This window comes from Lactuca virosa, chromosome 6 (genome assembly GCF_052849685.1).
Source record: "Lactuca virosa cultivar CGN04683 chromosome 6, Lactuca_virosa_CGN04683_v6, whole genome shotgun sequence".
NCBI classification, from domain to species: Eukaryota; Viridiplantae; Streptophyta; class Magnoliopsida; order Asterales; family Asteraceae; genus Lactuca; species Lactuca virosa.
In genome coordinates this window covers 188563524-188588468 of record NC_136431.1, presented here as the reverse complement: position 1 = coordinate 188588468, position 24945 = coordinate 188563524, and the positions used below count along the sequence as shown (strand labels likewise).

The 24945-nt window shown below is 31.2% G+C and overlaps 1 pseudogene; it reads right to left on the bottom strand.

The window, feature by feature from the left end:
* Nucleotides 1-2608: 2608 nt before the first annotated feature.
* Nucleotides 2609-3409, bottom strand: LOC145119139 (uncharacterized; annotated as a pseudogene).
* Nucleotides 3410-24945: the final 21536 nt, after the last annotated feature.

Below are 24945 nucleotides of genomic sequence, written 5' to 3'. Positions count from 1 at the left end.
TGGATCTAAGTTTTCTCTAATTATACATGCAATTTCAATTTTCCAAAGCATATACCCTAACTAGCATGCAACTGAAGATATACAACATAAAATCAAATTAGATGAATACCTCTTAGTGTAGCTTGTAGTTCTTGGCCTTTGAAAGCTTTAGCACCTCAAGTTTGATGCCTCTAATGTGTCACAAACATTAAATGCACGAGGAGGCTTATGAGAAGAGGCTAGGTTGCACCAAAATCGGTTATGGTTCTTCTTTTGAATGCATGGGACCGATTTTAGGGGTTAAGGGGTTGCTTTTATATTGTGGAAAAGACTAGGGTTTCATCCATGCAAACCCTAATTCACCATGACCCTTCATATTTCTTAGGCCCTATGGGTTAAACCTTCATGGACTATCATATAGGTTTAGCCTATCCCTAATCAACCATGGATCATTGGCCCAAACTATAAGTATTACTTATTAACTTAATCAGTCCCCGTAAATTTAATCAGTCTCATTTTGATCACTAAATTAATTCCAAATTAATTCTTGATCAATACTAATTAAATAATATGATTTATCAATTAATATATTATACTTATAATATATTAATAAATCACAAATAACCTCTTTCTCAAAAGTCCATCCTATCAAATTGCTCCGGTGAAGGCAACCCAAAAGGACCATGCTACTATCGGGTCAAGTACATACCAATTATAGTTATGGGCTTAGACACCTAATCCAACACTTACAACGTGTGTTTAGGACACACATTGTGTATCATTAACGCCCCTATCATAAATGAAGATGACACGCATTTGCGTGTCATAAACTTCAACATCCATTTATGACGTGCCTTTACGATACTAATTTACGCGTAATACATTATGGAAACAAATATATACCAAAACAATCAATTTCATCCAATAACATCATGTCAAAAAATTGTAAGACATTGATATTAAGGGGATCTGATTATACATTGTTATTAAGAGGTTTTCCCTAACTATATAACCTAATACTACATTGCTATTAAGGGACACCTTCTGCAATGTAATGCTATACAAATTAAAAAGATATGCACAAAGGTGATAAACATCAAATTCCAACTAAGTAGAGTTGCATCTTGCCTTTCATAATTCTTTAAGACTAATGAACCCCTGCTCCAATAATTCTTGTGACCTGATCAAATAAAAGTCAAAAACTTAATATGCTAATATAATTAATAGAATAATCAAACAAGGAATGTTAGTTGCAAATACTTGTGTCGGATGTGAGTGGTCAAATGAGGGAAAAGTGAACATCTGCAAGCTTTTTGACACCAACCTACACACAAGCACATATATATCAGCACAAGTGCAAAAATAAATAAATTAATAAATAAATAATTATGTTCATTACAATCAAATACTTGATAAGTTGTGTAACCACATATTAGAGCAGAACCTCTTGGTCCCATCCCATGTTCTTGAACGCCTATTTATAGAAAGATGTCATGTAATGTTATCACAAATTAGAAGCACTAGTACGAAAAGTTAGGTAAATAAGGAAAGATAAAAGGGTAGATTAAGCTGGTATGGCATCCAACTATATATTTTTTTTGTTTATTTTCTTTGCCAATGCCAATTAGGACACTATGCTTAGGAAAATGATTCTTTGGATCATTTTGTAAATTGGATTTTGAATATATGGTTAGCAAGTGCTGATGTGGGTGATAATCAACACTAAAATTGTAAATGCAGTGGCATATTTAACATATAAATGATAGTTTACTCACTTAATTGGCATATTTATCAAAAATATTGTACATGTGTATACTGACTAGATAACCAGTTACCTGAGTAACTTCAATACTAAAAACTGTAAGCACGGTGACATATTTAACATAAAATGTTAATTTAGTGACTTAATAGGCAATGAAAATAGTTTTTTAGCCAAATTAATGAAAATGAGACATTTTGTTGCTATACTACCAGTCAAGTAATCCAAGATAAAAGAGTTAACATGAATTTCACCTGGCAGCCTTGGCAACCAGGTGAAATGGATCATTAAACATTCCTAGAAAATAGAAGTAGCTTTCTCAATTGCTTAAAGCATGACCCTGATTCACTTAATATTTGCATTGTCACATGTAAGGTCATCACCTGTGAAATTGATCATTAAACATTAGACATCGCTTGAATTCTAAATTGAACCATTAACAATTTAATATGATCCAAACTATGCATGAAGTATCGTGTGACTTGTGTTCAACCAAACCATTAATCAATCAATACATGACACTCTGCACGCACCACAAAATATAGAATTCAGGTGCATGTCGAGTGTCGACATTTAATCATTCATATGACTTGGAAAATTATCATAAAAAAATGTGCATGAAGTTTCCATATACATGCTCAGAAAGGAAAAAAAAGGAAAAAAATAATAATAAAATTATGCAACCAAAAGAATTACAAAATTCACATTTCACATAGATTGGAAGTGCTATAACTTGAAAGGTGGAAAAATTGTACCAAAACTGGGAACATCTTGGAGCCATCTGTGAAATGTAGACTCTGTAATGTCTATCTCAACAGAAGCTCTGTCCCATTGGCGAATATCGCCGAACACCTTGAAAGCATGGTCAATTTTGGGTTTAATTTCGAAGGGGCAACTAGAGTAGTGAATAGGTCTTAGAGACCACAAGACTTTCATAGACTCTAGAATCTAAGTGATGTGAATATGAGTTTTCCCCTTTCATGCTACTCCCAATAGCCAAAACACCAGGTGAATGGAGCTGAAAAGAAAGAAAATAATAAAATTATGTTTTCATTTATTTCTATATTTAATACTTTAGGTGAAAAAAAGGACCCATACCTGGGAAAAGAGGGTAGCAGCTTGACATGTATCTACCATAATCAACAGTTCCTTGAACCTAAAACATGAACACATAAAGTCACAAATCTACAACCAATGACAAAAGAGATAACATAACACTCAAATGGGTACTTATGACCTACTCTTTTCTTTCATTTGTTTGACTGCATCAACCAAATCATGACTCTGAAGTTAATCAGAATCTTGAAATTTCAGAAACTCATCTCCTCCATGTCCTGTCATATATAACAGTATATGGCTTCCTTCATCACTCAAAAGACGTTTGGATCAAGAGAAAGAATCTTGAAATTTCATGGCGACCTGTTAAAACTCTCAAAAAGTTCTCAACTGTCACTTCATAACCTCGATAGTCTACCTGACATAGCAGTGAACTAAAATCAGCACATCTTCTCTAAAAACAGCTATGTAAATAAGCAAAGGGTTGTAAATTAATTGGACACAAAAGTTGACCTCAACATTATCTCCATACAAATTAAGCCTATGATTTTCATTGTTGAAAACTTGTGCAGGGTATTTGTTTCGAGAATTGCAAGCCATGTCATCCGCTAACATAAGAATGATCTTCTCATCAGGTATCCCTAGTCATTTCACAATCCTATAAAAGAAGATTAAGAGAACGAATGACAGAGAAATGTCAATAGGGTGTTAACTATAAATAAGTCTACATAAATATAAGATTTTGATGAAACACCACATACCTATACAAGGATAAAGTGTCAACAGGGATGCCAATTTGTGAAGCATAAACTGCAACTTTTACTTTAGCAGTCATACCACCTCTTCCTAACCTAGACATATCACCAAAAGTAATTGTATTCTCCAGTTTTTCTGTCAAGCTCAGCTTGTTAGTTACAATTTACCTGCTGTTGATTAATTTCCGTTCATCAGTCATTTTTATCTCACAAATAATCAAACACTTTCTGAAACTATTTGTTCATTCCTACCATGAAAATTTCAAAGCATGAAAATAGCACAAATAATCAAACACTTTCTGAAATATAAGTAAATGCATGTTGTCATGGAGCTCGTGTTGGAGTTGGAGTTGGAGTTGTAGTTGAAGTCTTGGTTATTAGAAGGTAGGCTTCTTTCAACAAAGTTCAGCTGTTGAACAACTACATGCCACCATTTACAAGTATTTAGAACAGAGAAACATATGATACGTTAAAGCATGGAACAAAAAAGGTTATCAAGAATGACAATAGTTAGTGAATTACAATGTAACCTTATAGTAGGTTTGCTGTTGCCCATCATCACTATCAACTGTATCTGAAACAATACGACCTGATACATATATTTGTTTTCCCTTCTCCACATGTTGAGAAGCAATATGTGCCAAATCATCCCAAAACGTTAAATTGATCCTAAAAATGACCATAAACGTTCAAAATCTGGATCATTGTAGCTAAACCCCCAAACACAAAACACGAATCAAGCACTAACTTCAAACGATTCCGTCCTACCAACATACTTCAATTTTGAAACCGTAAACCAATGATATCAATGAATTTATCCAATAATTTACCAGGTAGTATCGGTAGACGATTTTTTGATGGCAAGGCGACACCAAGCGAGGACTTTACCGGAGCTAAGTTGCTTAAATTCAACCGAAGTACCAACGTTTCTTCTAAGTTGAACGGAGTTACACAACTCCTTCGTTCATGGAAATTCAGTAGGTCTAGGGTACTGATTGCAGGTACAACATCATGTTCTTCCCCCTTGAAGTCCAGCAACGATAATGGTGCCCTAGGGTTCCCGATGTTAATGACACAACTCCGATTTAGCCTCCTGTTGGTGTTGCTTTCCTTGAGATTCCTGGGATCGTTGTATCATCTTCTCAATAGATTGAGGCATTTCATTGAGTAACTCTTTCATGGCTCTCGAGAGGTCCTTCATCTCTTTATCTTGAGCATAATTTCGTTATCGATATACATTTACACAACCCTAAACCCTCGATGGCTTTTTTGGTGGTTTGGTGTTGACTATAGCTACCGTTGACTTCGTCGGACGTTGCAGAGAGCACTCGTGTAGTAATACCCTAAATCGCCGGATCTCTAAGAGTAAGAAAAGGAGTGCGATTTTGATGGAACCCTAGCTTTCTGTCGATTCTTTCAAGGTTGAAGCAGGAAATGAGAAAGAGTTAATTAGGTCATGGAAAAGAGAAGGGGTTTTCGGCTGGTAGAAGATGAGAACAAGGCGGGGGTTTTAATTTTTGGGGATTTGATTTCCCTAATTAGCTATTAAAGATGGAGAACGTGCGTTTGATGAAAACTTTATAAAACGACATGCTTAGACGACACGCCTTTTATGCTGAGTTCCCTTCGTGTTTTTTTTCTACACTAATTTTAAGGGCACGCAAAAATGCATGTCCTAAATCCTTCAAATTTTAGAAGAGATGACATTATTTTTAGGACACACAATTTTGCGTATCGTAAATCACTGCGTGTCATGGTTTGCGTGTCATTAAAGTCCTATATTCTAGTAGTGAGAGATACAGGGGAGGGTGGGTTTTTTTTGAGTTGCAGGTATGTGTATCTACGTGTGAAGTGTTTTTTTTGTGTTTTGATATTTGATAAGTGGTTATGAAGAACATGATTTTGGTTTTTTTTTTGTTAGTTTGATTTTGGTTTCAATTTGAATGGTCTTTCATCCTCACGCATCTAGAACAAAGGTGAATTTTAATGGTTAAAGTGTTTAACAGAGAGAAAGAGAAGGGATGGAGACAACAATAGGGGTGGTGTGAAGGAGAAGGGGGAGAGAGAGTCAAAGAGAGGAAGAAACTCAAAAAGAGGGGGGCGTACGTGTGGGTACGTTTTTTTTTTTTTTTTTTTTTTTTTAATTTGAAAAGCTATTAATATAGAATTAAAAAACAGAAAAAAGAAATAAAAAGAGTAAAACAGTCTTTTCAAGTTGTCCAAGGACCAAAACCAGAGAAAATTCTTTATTTTGGACCTTCAATGCAAGTTGAAAACTTTTTGGACCATATCCACAATTTTTTTAAATACCAGAGCGACCAACTTTACAGTTTTGTCTTATATAATTGTTCTCATTTGAACCTAAGTGTGTATATATATATATATATATATATATATATATATATATATATATATATATATATATATATATATATATATATATATATATATATATATATATACACACACTTAGGTTCAAATGAGAACAATTATATAAGACAAAACTGTAAAGTTGGTCGCTCTGGTATTAAAAAAAATTGTGGATATGGTCCAAAAGGTTTTCAACTTATATATATATATATATATATATATATATATATATATATAAGTTGGATCGAGTGAGGACTCAAAAATAAGTGAGCACTGCGATGGCAAATCTTTGCCGCATGATTGAAAAATAAAAGATGGAGATTTGATTTTATTTAACGTCAATATCTCGCTAGATGATATGACGTTTTTGTAATTATGTATGAGATTTTGATATTTTTCGGCAAATGTTAATTATTTGGAGTTTAAATAGGTAAAAGGAAAGAGGAAAACAAAAAAGAACCCTCCCCCCCCCCCCCAATGCGTGTGTAATTCTCTACAAAACGTGTGGGTACATTTTTTTTTGTTTTTAAATTGAAAATGTATTAATATAGAATTAAAAAACAGAAAAAAGAAATAAAAAGAGTAAAGCGGTCTTTTCAAGTTGTCCAAGGATCAAAACCACAGAAAATTCTTGATTTTGGACCTTCAATGCAAGTTGAAAACTTTTTGGACCACATCCGCAATTTTTTTTAATACCAGAGCGACCAACTTTACTGTTTTGTCTTATATAATTGTTCTCATTTGAACTTAAGTCTATATGTATATATATATATATATATATATATATATATATATATATATATATATATATAAAAGTTAGATCGAGTGAGGATTCAAAAATAAGTGAGCACTGCGAGGGCAAATCTTTGCCGCATGATTGAAAAATAAAAGATGGAGATTTGATTTTATTTAACGTCAATATGTCGCGAGATGATATGACGTTTTTGTAATTATGTATGAGATTTTGATATTTTTCGGCAAATGTTAATTATTTGGAGTTTAAATAGGTAAAAGGAAAGAGGAAAACAAAAAAGAACCCCCCCCCCCCCCTCGGTTGCGTGTTTAATTCTCTACAAAATGTGCACAATCATCAAAACTTGAAAAAATTATTTGTTTTATAAAAAAACTAAAAAAAAAAATTCTCCAAAAATTATAAAAATTTAAGGGATACTTCTACTAAATATACTAGTGACTTTGTATGAATATTTTTTTCAAAATAAGTTTTTGAAGTATTTATTTTTAGTTTAAGAAATATTAATTTAAAAAAATGTTAACATAATATGATCTAAAATGTGATGACTCAAAATATTTATGATTCAAAAAAAACTTTTGATTCAACTTGTTTATCATCCTTTTTTTTATAATCTAAAAATATTTAGATTCAAATATTTTATAATCCTTAATTATATCTTTTATGATTCAAAATTAAATGATTCAAAATATATGATTATACATAAGTTTTTTTTAAACAAAAACTATATTAAATTGAATATATATTATTGATCCAAAATCATATGATTCAAAAATGATTTGATTCAAAATACTATATTACAAATAATTTGTTTCAAAGTTTTGTGATCCAAAAATAATATGATTAAAAAAAAGTATGAACGAAAAATATTATGATCCTTAATATTTTTCTTATTTAAAATTTTATAATGGTTGAACATTAAAAGATCAAACAGATATTTAGATAAAAAAATAAAAAAAATAAAAAAAGCAAAAAATAAATCAAAAAATAAAAACAAAAATAAATAAAAACACTATTATCTTCAATTATGTAGTAAAGATATTAAAAAAACGAAAAAAATGAATTAAAAAAAAGAAAAATTAAAAAATTAAAAAAATTAAAAAAACAAAAAAAAATTAAAAACGTTAAAACCGAGCATATATCAGTCAAATTTTTTTGTTGAATATTTTTAATGAAAAATAAAAAAATAAAAAAATGAAGAAAAAAAAATAAACGAAAATAAATAATAAAACACATTTAAAAGACGTTCCATGGACGTTCACCGCACATGATTAAATCATCGAGTCCGTATTAATTATCACAGGCGTGAGTCGCATGCGAACGCATCACGTCCAAGTATTGGATTTGAAAATTACCACATGGGTCGAATTTTGTTTTCTTTTAATATTTTTGGTTTTCCCACTTGTACCCTCCAAACAATTAACCTTCCCCGAAAATTATTAGAATCTCACAATTAATTACCTAAATAAAATCAAATTTTAGCCATTTATTTTTTCACTCTTAAAGCCAAAAATTATCATTGCGGTTCTTACCATTTTTTGAGTTCATACTTGATCCTACCTTTTATATATATATATATATATATATATATATATATATATATATATATATATATATATATATATATATATATATATATATATATATATATATATATATATATATATATATATATATATATCGTCATCCCCTACATAATTACTTGATATTTTATTATTAATATTATATTTAAAATTTCAAAATTAACAATTGACAATTATATTATAAAGAAGTATTCGGTAATTATAATCATCGATAAGACATCTGTTGGATTAGATGTCTAAGCTCATAACTATAATTGGTATAAAATCGAATTGATAGTAACACAGTCCTTTTGTGTTGCCCTCAAAACTAGCAATTTGATAAGATGATTTTTTGGAGAGAGAGAGAGGGACTGATTTATTATTTGATTAATAAATTGAAATAAATAGTTTATTAATATATTATGAGAATAATATATTATTTAGAAATAATAATATTTAATTAATAATTAATCAGAAATTAATTGGAATTAATTTCGGGGTTAAAAGAATTAATTAAAAGTACAAGTCTAAGTGGAATTGTTCAATAGTTGAACAAAATGCTCGAAAACCTTCCTCGTATAGTTATGGACGGTTTTTAGGAGGATATTCTAGGGTTTCTATAATATCCCATGTAGATAAGAAGTAAGTAGATAATTACTAAATTTGAATTAATATTATTTAATTCAAATTAGAGTTATCTAGGGTTTCCTTATGCCATTATATAAAGGACCCTAAGGCTCACATTTTCGCCCCATTCTGTTCTTGCCAAGGCTCGGACGAAATTCTTCTCCCCTCTCCTCTCTCCTAAATTATTCTCTTGCTAGCTTGGGTGTGATTCCATTAGAGGCACGACACTTGTGGTTCTTGCTTCTAAGAGATTTTAAAAGGGAATTTCTAGTTGTTTACTATAACAACTAAAATGTATGTAATCCTAAAACATTATTTAGATATTTTCGAAAATATCCTAGGGTTTCTTTTGATGTTCTTAGTTATAGGTTCAATAGAGAAAACATAAATCTTATTTTAGGTTGCATGCACACTTAAGAGTATTGAGTTTGTTTGTTATGCCTAAAACCCATAAGTAGTATCAGAGCATTTGGTTTGTTTTCTGTTGAATAGTTATAATAGAAGAATTGATCAATTAGGTTTTATAGAAATTAAGCCCTAAAAGGCCATAATTTTGACTTGGGCTAGGGTTTTTGAAACTCTAGCCTCCACCCCTTGGATTTCGAAATTTAGGGCTAGGGTTTTGAAATCCTAGGCTTCCTCCCCAAGCAATTTCGAAAATTTGGTAGGTTATTAGGGTTTTTAAAATTTTGGTAATTATCATTTTACTTGCCTAAAAAGAGATAATTAAAATTGGAATAAATCATATACCCTATTTTTGAAATTTAGAGGGTAAGGATTAGGATTAAATTATTTGATTAATTTAATTAGATAATCCTTAATTGATTTAATTGATTTCATTAGATGTTGACTAAAAGATAATAATTAAATCATTATTATTTTATTTTAAAGTTAATTAATTGAATATTAATTTCGAAATTCAAAATATAAAATCTAGTATTTTGAAAAGTTTAGAAATACACCTTATACTATATGTAAAATTAAAAGCTTAATACCATTTTATCAGACATAGAGTAGAAGGAGGTCACCTCATAGTGAAGAGGGTATCATCAGAAGAGAATCCTGCAGATCCTTTGACGAAGGCTCTGAGTAGGGTCAAACACAGTCAGCATGCTAGGAGTATTTGTCTGAGAGATGATATTAGTTTTAGTAGTTAGATAGTCAGTTTGAAACTTGTATACTGCCTTTTGTCAATTGTTTATTCTTGTGTTTCGTTTTGCATGTTTTACTTCCCGAATAATATGATTATTCAAATTCCACAATCGTTCGTACTTTTGGAAGTAAGTAGTGAATTAAGACTGTAATGAATTGAATTGTAGATTGTCTAAAGGAGTTAAACATAACAATAATATTGCTACAATGTTCATGAGTACATAGAAATGGAGATTTGAGTATTGGATAAACCCATGTTTATAGAATTACTTCATGGATTTTATCACGAGTAATTCAGAGACGATAATATCTTATAATATTGAAACGAGGATATATGAGTTGTGTTTTACAAATCGGTTGTACATTGGTAATGCGTAAAACGCATCAGTAACTTGTTGTTATAAAACGTATTGTCATGCATGATCTGATGAGTAAATGGTGCAAGCATATAAGTCAAAGTTTATCCGTTCCTTTTGGACTAACAAGAAAAGAGATATCTTTGGGCCCCTCGGTGATTTGGTGTTGACTTATAGGGTCGGGCCCGACCAAGACTAAATTGATGTGTTCAATTAGAAGTTCTATGTCGTCACAAACCAGAAATCGGAAAACCAAGTCTTGGACAACGAGATTGATTCTATTCCATGCCTCATGTCTAAATGATATCTGGTAGCGGAGGCTTATATGATCACTTATCTTAGGACACGTAACTGACTGGGTCAGAGTTTGGCAGCAACTTTTCGAAGCTACAATTTACTGATTAATTCAGAAGTTATACTAGCAGCTATAGTTACAGACTTATCCAAGTGGGAGACTATTGGATTAGGTGTCTAAGCCCATAACTATAATTGGTATAAACTTGAATTGATAGTAGCATAGTCCTTTTGGTTGCCTTCAAACCTAGCAATTGGACATGATGACTTTTTGGAGAGAGAGGGTGATTTATTATTTGATTAATAAATTGAAATAAATAGGTTATTAATATATTATGAGAATAATATACTATATAGAAATAGTAATATTTATTTATTACTTAATCAAAAATTAATTAGAATTAATTTCGGGGTTAAAAAAATTAGTTAAAGGTACAAGGGTCTAAGTGCAACTGTTTAATAGTTGAACAAAAGGCTCAAGAATATTCCTGGTATAGCTATGGACGGTTTTTAGGAGGATATCCTAGCGTTTCTAGAATATCCCATGTGGATAATAAGGAAGTAAATATTCACCAAATTTGAATTAATATTATTTAATTCAAATTAGGGTTATCTAGGATTTCCTTGTGCCACTATATAAAGGACCCTAAGGCTCACATTTTCGTCCCACTCTCTTCTTACCAAGGCTTGGACGAAATTCTTCTCCCCTCTCCTCTCTCCTAAATCATTCTCTTGCTAGCTTGAGTGTGATTCCATTAGAGGCACGACACTTGTGGTGCTTGCTTCCAAGAGATCTTCAAATGAAATTTCTAGTTGTTTACTATAACAACTAAAATGTATGTAATTCTAAAACCTTCTTTAGATATTTTCGAAAATATACTAGGGTTTCTTTTGATGTTCTTAGTTATAGGTTCAATAGATAAAACCTAGATCTTGTTTTAGGTTGTATACACACTTAAGAATATTGAGTTTGTTTTTTATGCCTAAAACCCATCAACATCCGCATACATTTTTTGATATTTTCTTTATTGAAGTAATATACAAATTCTAATCTCAACTTATTTACAAATATTTATATGTATAAGGACGAAAAAAACATTATATTTTGTCATTTGGTTATGTTTAATCATCTAATTTTCTTTTGTATTTAAAAAATCATGCATCTTTGTATAAAAGTTCTACGACGACAACTATGACTTCCATTTTTGGCTAAAAAAACTACCCAAAAGTTGGTGGTTAAACTGAACTTTTAGAAGAATATAATGTTATTTATTTATTTTTTTGTTATTAATTCATAATTAATCCGACTCTAACAGACAAGAGTGATTGCATTGAAATGTTTTACCAAAAATTAGTGTTTTTTTTGTGAATTTGTTAAAATGGATGATTAAACCAAACTTTTAAAGAAATATAGGACGTGTTCGGTAAAACTAATTGATAGCGGGTAGCTTGTAGCGGATATCGGGTACATTGTAGCTTGTAGCGTTTTGTTATACGCTACATGAAACAGTATTTGGATTTGGAGCGTTTTGTTTAAACTAAACGCTAGAAGCTTTTAGTGTCAAATGAGACTTTCTGTTCAAAACGGAACGTTTTGGCAAACGCTAGAAGCTAGAAGCTCTCAAACGCTCATTGCCGAACACGCCTATAGTATTTTTCTCGTAATAAACCTATATTTGTATATACTTATATTTTCATCTTGTTAATTATTTTTATCATTTATAAATCATTATTATTTAGTTTTAATAAAACGAAAAGTAAAATCAATTTCTTTTTGTAAATATATCACAACTTTATTTTGTTCAAACTATTTTGAAGTTACTGTTACTTATTTGTTTGTGATACTCTATTTCAAACTTTATTATTTAACAAAGTTGTTTATATATTTATAAATATGATATCAAACAGTTATCATATTCAATAAAAAGAATATATCAAACATCCGAAATACGATTTACTTGGTTTACAATGTCAGTAAAATAAAGATAAAAAGAAATATAAAATAAAACGAAAAAATTATGCTAAAATAAAACCCACAACGATTTACTTGGTTTATAATGTCAATCACATAAAAAAAATTAATCTGGAATAAAATCCCTAATACGGTTTACTTGTTTTACAATGTCAAACACATAAAAGTAGTTAAACTAAAATAAAATGAAAAAGAAAAATTAATTTAAAATAAAACAAAATCGGTCCGATGATTTTTTTCATTTATATATATACACACACGAAAGTCTTAGGAACAGTAAGGTTTTGGACTTTTAAAGTTTGGCCACATGATTTTTCAAATTTGACACATTGACCACATTACTTTTTCGTTTTGGCATTTTGGTTCATTGATCAGTTGGTCAAATGGTAATTGGCTAGTCTGACTTAATTGATATGTGTTTATTGCCTACTACCACCTGCCGCTGTTTTCAATTACATACGAACAACAAATGATCTACCACCACCTCAATATGCCTTCCACCGCCATATGACCTCCTCCTAAGAGGGTCTTTCTTCCATAATCACTGATAGGTCCTTCCGAAATTAGAAATCATAATGAGACTGTAGGCCCTCCCACTGGCATCTACTATGCACTGCCATCCCTACCATTCTCTCGATTTTTTGCCGACGACAACAACTCACTACTCACCAACCCTGCTTCATTGAGATGTTGGATGAGATCGAGAGGGTAGAGGGAGAAGCAACAACGTATGTCGGTACTGCTGTTGCTAGATATTTCTGCAATCCATTTCACCTTTTTCATTTTCCCAAATTGATTGCTTCCATCTGTTGCGATATACAACCCCTTCTTTCAATCTTCTTCCACTACCATCAATCTACAATTTTTCAAGTTCTGCACATTCTAGGGTTTCTCCGGCTGTGTGAGACCGGAAGAAGAGCGGTACACCATATTATCGCTCCTGTAAACCCCTTTCAAAACTCGATTTCCCATCAGTTTGGTCTCTCTCTCTCTCTCTCTCTCTCTCTCTCTCTCTCTCTCTCTCTCTTCTTTTGATTAAAGTTTAGAAAGCAAGAATGCAAAACAAATTAACCAAACTAACTCTTTGATTAATTGGAAAATCACTCAAAACCAATGTTTACAATCTGTTCTCATAATCATAAACTCGATTATAGACATGTATATATAGCCTAACATACCAACTTGTATTAGACTAGGAAACTTATGACCAACTTGCCATAAACTAAACTTTTCATAAATTAGATTGCTTGGTCTCCAAGTCCTCATCGACTTAGGATTCCAGCAATCACCCCCGAATCTATAAGTCCTTCTAGAGAATTCTTCAACCCCGATCAACATCCTATTATCTCTTTTCACCACCCTGACCTCTTTAATCAAGCTTGTTCCGAGAGCACTTTTTCACCGAACAACAAGACAAGGTCACGACCACCTTTACCGTCTTCCGTCACCCGCAAAACGAACCGAATCAAAGTCACCCGCTTTGACGTCTTCTCGTCCGCTTATTCCACGCCTCCGGTTAGTCTCTCTCTACCTTAGAACAAGCCCGATAAAAAAAATCGGGGTTGCTTGCGATCAAAACGAAATCACACCCCCTTCAACGGAACCCGATTCATGTTGTGTCTGCCCCGCAACGAAAGGCTACAATTTTCTTGAAACCGACTCTCAAACCGGCATCATCTTCACCTCGCTTTGATACAAATTAAAGTTTAGAAAACAAGAATACAAAACAAAATAACCAAAATAACTCTTTGATTAATTGGAAAATCACTCAAAACCAATGTTTACAATCTGTTCTCATAATCATAAACTCGATTATAGACATGTATATATAGCCTAACATACCAACTTGTATTAGACTAGGAAATTTATGACCAACTTGCCATAAACTAAACTTTTCATAAATTAGATTGTTTGGTCTCCAAGTCCTCATCGACTTAGGATTCCAACATTGATGATTCTGTTCAATTTTTTTTGGAGAACCTTACCCAACCTATGTTTGATAAATTGCTTCTATGAGAACCGGGTTACTGTTGCTAAATTGAGCCGGTCATAAATACTCTGCCTCCACCGCGATGGACCACCTGTTCTACTTCATCTTCGGTGGTCTTCTATTTGGTGCCATTGACCACCTATTCTACTTCATCTGAAGGGTCTTGATGCATCTCATCTTTCGTGTATACCCATTACAGTGTTCAGTTCATTGTATTTCTATATCAGGTACCCAAAGGTCTTGAAATGGGTATAGGAACAATGTCACATTGTATTTCTAACAAGTCAGTACTTAAGTCAAAGACCACTTTTTCCCCTCTGTAGAAGGTATTGAAGAAGCTCACTTTCAAGTGTAGCTCATCCATTTTATTCAGGTATGAAAATGTTATTACAAGTATTCCAAATTATATATTTCATTACCCTTGAAATTGAATCAAAGACAAATTTTTTACGCTTTTTTTTTTTTTTTATCATTACAGTTGCGTGACGTACTAGGAGATAGTCATTATATATATATATATATATATATATATATATATATATATATATATATATATATATATATATATATATATATATATAAAATGTATGTGCAGGTATTGGATGCAAATCATGTTCATGTGAAGACACTTTATCATCGAGGAATGGCATACATGGAGATCGGGAATTTTGAGGAAGCAAGAAGAGATTTCAACATAGTATTTTTAACATTAAAATAATAAAATCATGAACTTACATAACCTTAAATTTGGCTGTTAATGGCATGCTTATGAGAATTTTTGAGTTAGCAGTAGATGTTCAAGAGGAATGTACAAAGCTTGGTGCAATTGAATCAGTTAAGGTAGCATTGACAGTTTAATTTTTTTTTAATGTTTATTCCTATTACTAACATAAGCAATGTACTTTATTACCCTTATGTAAATTATTGTTTATTGGTATGGTTATTTTTGTATTGTAGGATTGTGAAAATCATCGTCAAGGGGTAGTTTTGGTAAGATTTAAGGGTGTGCACGATGTACGAAAATGTATTAAGTTGATGAATGGAAGATGGTAATTTTTTATTTTTATTTTGAATTTTATAAATGATGAATGTATTTGGTTTTCAGTGTGTTATCCTCCGTGCTTTGGAACCTTAGCATAACAAAATTGTCTATAGGATTCCATGGTAACTTATCACATCTTTTTGATAGAATCTGATCTGATATCATGAATAATTTACTGATATCAACCTTATCATAACAAATCTTTTCTAGACCCATCCAAATCAGCGCCAACTATGCGATGAGGCTTCCTCTAGTTCACATCAATCGATATGTAAACGCCCATAATATATGTAATAATATGTATTATACAATTATTATATATTTATTTTCATCACTAAATTCTTAAATAGAAAAATAAAAAATACAAATGAGTTACATAATTCTTTTAGATGTATAATTATGATTTTTTTACAAACACTTCAAATTACTTTGTTACCCCTTGATATGATTTTTTTAATATTTTTAATAAATACATATTATTATTATTATTATTATTAACATTAAAAATATATATATTTTTTCGTTCGCACTATTTTTGTGTTATTTTTTTTTCATTCAGACTATCACTTAGTTTGTGTTATTTTTTTCGTTCGGACTATCTCTATGTTATTTTTTCCGTTTCTACTATCCCTGTGTTATTTTTCTGATTTGACTATTTCGCTGTGTGTTCGGAATATTCATATTTTATTCTTTTATTCAGACTATCTATGTGTTCTTTTTACGTTACGACTATCATTGTGTTATTTTTTTTGTTCTTTGCGTTGCTTTTTTTTCGGTCGGATTATCCCCATGTTATTTTTTCCGTTCGGACTATCTCTGTGCTATTTTTTTTTTGTTTCGATTATCTTTGTTTTTTTATTTCGACTATCCCTGTGTTATTTTTCCATTTGAACTATCCTTAGGCTATTTTTTTCATTCAGACTATCAATGTGGTAACTTTTTCATTCGGACTATCATTGTGTTTTTATAGTTTGAACTATTTGGTGTAATTATTTTGTGTGCGATTTCCATTGTTGTTAAATAAACACACAGAAAAACATACATATAATTGTTCGCTAATTTTTTTAAAGGGAAAATGACATATATGCCCGATAAACTTTCTAGAGTTTACCCATTTAGCCACTTAACTTATTTTGTAGCTTTATAAGGGAACGAATTACATTTTGTCGGGTCGATTAGGTCCTTTTGGGCAAAATGAAGGGGTCATCCGGATACCCCTTTGCCACATCAGATGTTTGTTGACCAATTATTCATTAACCCAGTACTATTCATCTTTTTCCCCATCTGATATTCCTCAATCATGTTACCCATTACAAAGTACACACTAGTAACATTTCTCCCAAAATCATTGTCGCTAATTTCTACTATCTTGTCACTGGACCTTAGCTTTTACAAAAAATAATTTTGACGTATCTTCATCTTCCATCGAATCGATCGAAACTCAAAACCAAAGAAAAACCAGTCAACAGAATTCGAAAGTCCCTCTGTTGTAATCCAACTTGCTTGCTTCTTTAAGAATGATATTATGCAGAATTAATTCACTTGATTCTAAAGAATGAAAAAACTTCAACCGGACAGAAGTGTTATTTAAGAATCAATTCTCTTGATTCTCTGAGAATATCATACAACAAAGCACCAGAACAGAGGAATCACAAAAGGGATAAAATCGAATGAAAGAGGAACAGGGCAAGAACAAGAACAAGAACAAGAACAAGAACAAGAACAGGAGAAGAAAAATGAAATTTTGGGAATTTACTTAAGCTGCAAGTATATTAGCTTTAACGTCTGAAAACTGAATGAAATTAATGTAAACATTATCCTTATTTATAATAACAGAATCCTAAATAAACACAAAAACAACATAAAAATGTAACTTTCCTAAGATGCCCCTGGGGCTAATTTGTCTCCAATTCTGAATTATTACAACACAGGTTAAGAACCATTAAAAGAACCCATAATTATTTTCTTCAATTAACCATCGAGATATATGAATTCCGAACCTCAAACCATACAACCCAAAAATCGATAAATTGAAACAAGTCTGCTTCCGTTATCAAAACAAACATATGAACCTGATTTTTGAAAAGCAATCACAGGAAGAACAAAATGTATCATCGATCCAGAAATTTTGGTTATCAAAAAATTTCAATAGGAAATACAAATATTAATTCAACTGTAACAATCGAAAACAATTTTAGGGCATAAAACCGATTCAATCGACAGAAGACCGACAGAAGGAGGTGGGGAGGTCGATTTCCGGTGGCCTTCAACTTCGATTTAGACATCGTCATGGCCGATCTGGTGTTTGAGGGTAGAAACAGCTCACACATGGGTGTTTGTGGTGTTGTTGCTCGACAAGAGGAAGAAGGGAGGGGCCCAAGTTTTGGGTATGTGGCACTCAAACCGGTTATAGCAAGTCAAGAGGACTAAAAATACAGGTAGACCACGAGTTTGTTCCCTCGTAAAGCCACTTAAAAAGTTAAGTGACTAAAAGAGTTAACCCTAAAAAGTTTATAGGGTGTATATGTCATTTTCAATTTTTTAAACAAAAACAAAAAATAATACATAGTTAGTCCGAATGAAAAAATAATACATAGTTAGTCCGAACGAAAAAAATAATACAAAGATAAACGGGTCGAGAAAAAAACAAAGAGATAGCCCGAACAAAAAAAATAACGCATGGATAGTCCATACAAAAAATAACATAGAGATAATTTGACCAAATAAAAACACAATGATAGTCTAAATGAAAAAAAATAACCCAATATAATACCGACAAAAAATTAAAAAATGGATAGTCCGAATGAAAAAAATAACATATACATAGTTTGAAAAAAAAAACATATGAATAATCAAATGAATAAAATAACACATGGATAGTCGGAACGATACACATGAATAGTCATAATATTTTTTTTATTGAACAATGTGTAGGATACTATAATTCGTAAAAATAAAGATACAGCTATATATAAAAAATATTTTCTAAAAAACAAATAATTAAAAAGCAAAATGAATAAATAAATAAATAAATAAATAATAATAATAATAATAATAATAATAATACAAACAACAACAAAAAAAAGAAAAGACAAAAGAGAAACGAAAACAAATAAGAAAATAACAAAAAATATCAAATACTTATTGAGGAGGGTTTGCAGGTGAATTTGATTTATGTAAAATAAAGGATGTATACAAAATACAATACATAATTATTATGTGATATATTTACCTACAGCAATATTGGAGAAATAAAACAAAAAGTGAAATATTTATTTCAATTTTACAAAACTATAGAAAGAGTAAATTACAGAAATGGTCATTATGGTTTGGTCGAATTCTCAGTTTGGTCCCTAATTTTAAAATTTGATAGGTTACATCCTTGTGGTTTGTGAAAATTGCACTGTAGGTCCTTGGTCCATATAGAAAGACCAAATTACATTTTTTTTCTTTTAACAATTTATTATATATATATATATATATATATATTATTGTTTTTTAGGTTTATTTTAATAGAATTAATATAGATTATTTATAAAATTATTTTTATTTTGTAAATCAATTATCTAAATTATATAAAATCATATTATTATTATTATTATTATTATTATTATTATTATTTATCTATCTTTGTTTTTGTGGTTTAAAAATCTTTTAATATTTTTGACGTTTTTTAAATGTATATTTTAAATGTTGTTTTTTTGATGTTTTGTTCGTTTAAATTATATAATGAGTTTTTTTGACCTTTTTTTCGAATAAACAAATTAAAACAATAACCCGAACATGAACAAAAATTACCGTTCGTTTAGTTAAACGAACGAACATGAACAATGGTCGCGTTCGTTCATTTATGTTTTTGAACGCTCGTTTATGATGTCCGTTTACATGCATTTATATTTGTTCATTTAATTTATTTATTTTCATTTATGTTCACTTTTTTTTATTATGTTACCATATTATATGTTCGTTTATGTTCATATACGTTCAATTGTGTTTAGTGATCTTTGTTCTTTGATGTTCGTTCGTTTATATTCTTTTATGTTCTTTCGTTTATATTCGTCCGTTTAACTAAACGAACGGTAATTTTTGTTAATGTTCGGGTTATTGTTTTAATTTGTTTATTCAAAAAAAATGTCAAAAAAACTCATTATATAATTTAAACGAACAAAACATCAAAAAAACAACATTAAAAATATATATTTAAAAAAAACATCAAAAATATTAAAAGATTTTTAAACCATAAAAACAAAGAAAAATAAATAAAGAAAAAATAATAATAATAATAATAACAATAATAATAATAATATGATTTTATATAATTTGGATAATTGATTTAAAAAATAAAAATAATTTTATAAATAATCAATATTAATTCTATAAAAATAAAGATTAAAAATAATATATATATATATATATATATATATATATATGTATATATATAGTTAAAAGAAAAAAAGAAAAAAAGGTAGTTTGGTCTTTTTATATGGACCAAGGACCTACAGTGTAATTTTCACAAACCATAAGGATGTAACCTATCAAATTTTAAACTTAGGGAACAAAACTGAAAATTCAACCATTTCTGTAGTTTACTCCTGTAGAAACGATCACATTATTCGCAAATTACTATATAAGTCTACAAGTCAAATTTCCACTCTAGGGGCTGGATAGTAGTCCCCATGGTTAATCATTCAGTACCGAATTCTTGTTTTCTACATACGTATCAGGGCCATGTGTTTGTTGCTGCCTAGTAGGATCGAAAGTCTGCATTGAGTGTGGGTGCCGTCAATGTTTATAAATTTGGATTATATTTGTTGTTCATTGATCCACGATATAAATTTGAAAGCGTGTTTGTTGCTAACTAGCGGTACTAATTGTTGTCTTCCATCTTTAAAGTAGAGAGTTTAAGTTCCGTCCATGACATAGATGGTATTAAGAGTAGTTTGGAAGTAAGTTGGATTTGCCGTTTCAAAAAAAGAAACTAAAAATATAATTAATTACATCCACAATAAACTCTTTAAAATTTAATAGATTACAATATTATTATTCTACTACAATGTAACTCTAACAATTTTTCCTTAAAACCCATTGAACTCTACTCCATGTTGTTTATATATATATATATATATATATATATATATATATATATATATATATATATATGAAATTAAAATGTTAAAAAAAACTCCATGTAACATTAATAATTTTTTTCTTAAAATGTATTGAATGTCTACAAAAGTTCAATGAAACATCTTTTTAATAATTAAAAATTTTCTTTTAATGTTAAAAAAAACTCCATGTAACATTAATAATTTTTTTCTTAAAATGTATTGAATGTCTACAAAAGTTCAATGAAACATCTTTTTAATAATTAAAAATTTTCTTTTATCATATTGCATAGTTCAATAACAACTGAACTTCTTATCTATTTAATGTCAACATCACATCCCACAATAATAAAGTTCAACATATTGAATGCTGACTAAACATGTCTCCTTATTCAAGTATAATGTTAATTGATGTAGGTAGTACAAGTGTTGATGCATGACTTGATGATGCCAACATTAATAGAAATTAAAGTATGATGACATCATCGACAAATTAACCGAAGTGATCTAACACATTGGAATTGAAAGAAATTCGCACACGACATTTAAAATGGTCCGATTAAGAGAAATCACTGATTTTCCATGACGTGTGATGTTTTTGGGCCATTCAAAATCATTTAGGGTCTTAAAACGCGTTTTTTTCTACTTTTTTATTTGTGGCAACTTTATATTTTGAGTTTTCATTTAGATAATTGATTGTGATATTATCCTAATCAATTAGGATTTCATAGGGTTAAGGAATGAAACTTATCTTCTCATCCTTATAAGTATCTCGTTTTCATTTTTTGTGACACAAATTTTCGATTATTAATTAAGAAACCAGTTTTGGGGTCTTGTTTGTTCTTTGTGTTCTTGTTGGTTGTACATTGTCATTCAATCCGATCGTCTGGGCATCATTTGGTATTAGAGCAAACGAGCGAATAGTTGAACAAATTGTTCGTGGGCAAGGAGCAGCCCGTGGTCATCTTGGCGGTGGGTGCGTTCCACAGAGTGGCAGCGTCGATCTATGAGATCCACATGACATAGAGATCGAACACTTGCAACAACGGATCCAAGAACTCGAGTTGCTGCATGAAGACTCGCCAAATGTAGAGGCTGAATTGGAACCGAGTGTGTGAGCCGAAGATGATGAGATGGTCAATCCTTTTATTAGGTCGAAAGGATATCGTCACAAAGGAGGATCCCGTGATGACCTATTTAGGAATATTCGCATGAAGGTCAAGGTTCTCAAGTTCACCGGAGAAGCTCACCCCGAAGAATTCATTGAATGGTTAAGCTGTTGGATTAGGTATCTAAGCCCATAACTATAATTGGTATGTACTTGAATTGATAGCAGCACAGTCCTTTTGGGTTGCCCTCAACCTAGCAACTGGACAAGGAAATTATGAAAGGAGAGATATTAATTTATAAGATTAATGAATTAATATAAATGATTTATTAATATGTTAAAAGATTAATATATTAATTAGAAATCATTATGTTTAATTAATAGTTAGCCAGAAATTAATCAGAATTAATTTTGGGGTTAAAAGAATTAATTATAAAGTGCAGGGACTAGTTTGCAATTAACTAATAGTTGAGTGGAAGGTTCCAGAACCCCCTTGGAAGGAGGTGGACGAAATTCTTAGGGGAAACCCTAGAGATTTCGTCCAAGGGGTCCAAATAAGGCCTTTGGATCTTGCTTAGACCCTAAGCAAAGGATAACTAGGGTTTTCCCTAAACCCTAGATCCCTCAGCTATTTAAGGAGCCTCCTGGCTCACATTTGAGGTCACTGATTTCTTTGGAAGAAACCCTAAGGCCGAAATTGCATACTCTCTCCATCCTCTCTCCTCCAAGTTTCCTTCTTGCTAGTTCTTGGGTGTGATTCCATTAGAGGCATTACATTTGTGGTGCTAAGCTTCCAAGAAGATCAAGATCAAGATCAAGAGGATTATCAATTGTTTGCTATAACAATTGAAAGGTATGTAACTCCTAAACCCTAGTTTGTTAATTTCGAAATTAGCCTCTCTCCTCTAGGGTTCTTGTTTTGCAATTCAAAGTTATATGTTCAATAGTTAAAACATAGATCCAAAGTAGGTTGCATGTGAATTTAGGAATTGTTTTCTAGTTTATGCGTTTTACCTAAAACCCATCAGTGGTATCAGAGCCATTGTTTGTTTTAAATTGAATTGCTATAATTGTTGAATTGCAAATTAGGGTTTATAGCTATTAAACCCTAAAGGCCAAATTTTCGATTTCTAGGGTTTTTGGATAAAAGGGTTTTTTCGAAAACCCTAGCCTCCAAAGAACCCTAATCGAAATTAGGGTTAGGGTTTTGAAAACCCTAGCCTCCTCCCTTGTAAATTTCGAAATTGCTAGAAGTTTTATGGTTTCTTGTTTCGGATAATTGTTACTTAATTAGATTAATTGGATAATTATCCTTACCCTATTTTTCGAAATTTAGAGGGATAAGGATTAGGATTAAATTAATTGATTAATTTAATTAGATAATCCTTACAAGATTTAATAATTTGATTAATAGTTAATTAAAAGATAAATATTAAATCTAGTTAATTGGTTTATTTAAATTTAAATTTAATAGTTTGAATTTCGAAATTTATATAAACCCTTGAAGTTTTAAAATGTTTTAAAACACACCCTATATATGTATTATGATTAAAAGTTTAATATCATATATGTATAAGAATATGGTCAGTCAAATCGCTAGTATGCCTCATTCACGAAGCTAATCTATAAGGGGGGTATAAGGAAACTGCCTATAAAATGGTAGTTGAATGGGTGTCCACTCTCACCCACCGCTTCCTTGATTAGTGGAGGGTCGTTAGCAGAACGGATTTGATAGGACAACTACTCATTAAAAGTATAATGACATTAAAGAAAGTACTAGAACATTATTTTTAAAATCCCAACTCTAGTTACTTTAGGAAAAATGTGAAAAGTATGCTAATCCATGAAATTGCACATTATGCTTTATTGGTCGTTAGTGGAGCGTGTGTGGTTAACCAGCACACTAAAGGGCACTAATAAAGAGTAGTAATGGGTATCTCATAATTGTCATTTTGATGGAGCGTGTGTGGTTTACCAGCACATCAATAGTTAATGATAAAGACAATGAGGTTACCAAGCACATTTGCATGGTTATTCACATCTTGTTTGTGATCCTCGGCATCCCAGTCACAAATAGAAGAGCATAATCTGAGATTAAAACATGCCATTGAATAGTTTCAATGTATCTCAAAAGAATTAGGAATTTCACTTCGTTTGTTTCGTCTAATGGTGGAATTGGTGAATCGTCATTCACCTACCTTTATGAAATTTACACTTGGATCTCGGCATCCCATTTCTAAGTTGTGAATCTTCATAGTTGGATCCTAACCTTGATATTTTATCTTTTGGTTATTATATCGAGGTATCTTGAAATCTAACTAAAACTTTCTTTCTTTTCAGATGTCTACTCCTGGAAACACTTCTGCTTCATCCTCCTCCAACCAGAACTTCTCTTTGCTCAATATCTACTCCAAAGTTGTTATGGATGGCTCAAACTATAACGACTGGATGCGCAACATCAAGATGGCTCTTCGTTTTGAGAACAAAGAATATGTTCTTGAAAAGGAGCTCAAAGAGCTTGATGAGTCTGAAGCTACTCCTGAAGATCTTGCTGCCTACAAGAAACATTACGATGATGCTACCAAAGTGGCATGCATCATGGTGGCAACCATGTCCCCAGAACTGTAGAGGTACTATGAGGACTACTGGCCTTTTGAGATGAACAAGGACCTTATGGAAAAGTACCATAAGTGAGCTCGTCAAGAAAAGTTTGAAGTAGTCAAGTCACTCATGGCTTGCAAGATGAAAGAAGGGGAATCGGTTGTGTCACATGTGCAAAGAATGCAACGCTACATAGAGCGTTTGGTCAAGCTCAACATTCACTTTGATGAGTAATTGGCCATTGACATGGTCTTGAACTCACTACCTGATTGTTATGGTCAGTTTATTCTAACTTACCATTTGAACAATACTGAGCAGACCTTGGCCCAATTGCACAACTTGTTGCAGACAGCTGAGGCAGGAATGAAGGGTAAAAGTATACCCTCTACGCCTACAAGTGCCCCTGTGTTGGCTATTGGACAGGGAAAGGGGAAAAAGAGGAAAGGTCCTCCCAAGCAAAACTGGA